Here is a 315-nt window from a genome sequence, read left to right as displayed (position 1 = left end):
TATAATACAGAGTAGACACTGGAGAGGGAGAGAAAGGAATAGTCAGGAACATCACACTAGAAGGCTTTTAAGTCCATCTTCTGCCTATGACTGATTGGAATACCTAAAATGGGGCTACAGCATACCCAGTGAACGAAGCTTCCTGCAGAGCCTTTGCAGTACATAAAACTATAGGTAGAAACCGGAACCACATCCAGATCTCTAGAGATGAGAAATCTCCACTTGAAAGGACGAGCAGACCAGCCCGGAGCAGCTAGAAGAATAAAAAATACCTCTTGAAATAAAGACCTGCAGGAAAAATGGAGGCAGATGGAC

Source organism: Chrysochloris asiatica, unplaced genomic scaffold (assembly GCF_000296735.1).
Source record: "Chrysochloris asiatica unplaced genomic scaffold, ChrAsi1.0 scaffold00315, whole genome shotgun sequence".
In the NCBI taxonomy this organism is placed as follows: domain Eukaryota; kingdom Metazoa; phylum Chordata; class Mammalia; order Afrosoricida; family Chrysochloridae; genus Chrysochloris; species Chrysochloris asiatica.
Note: the sequence above shows the minus strand (reverse complement) of the source record.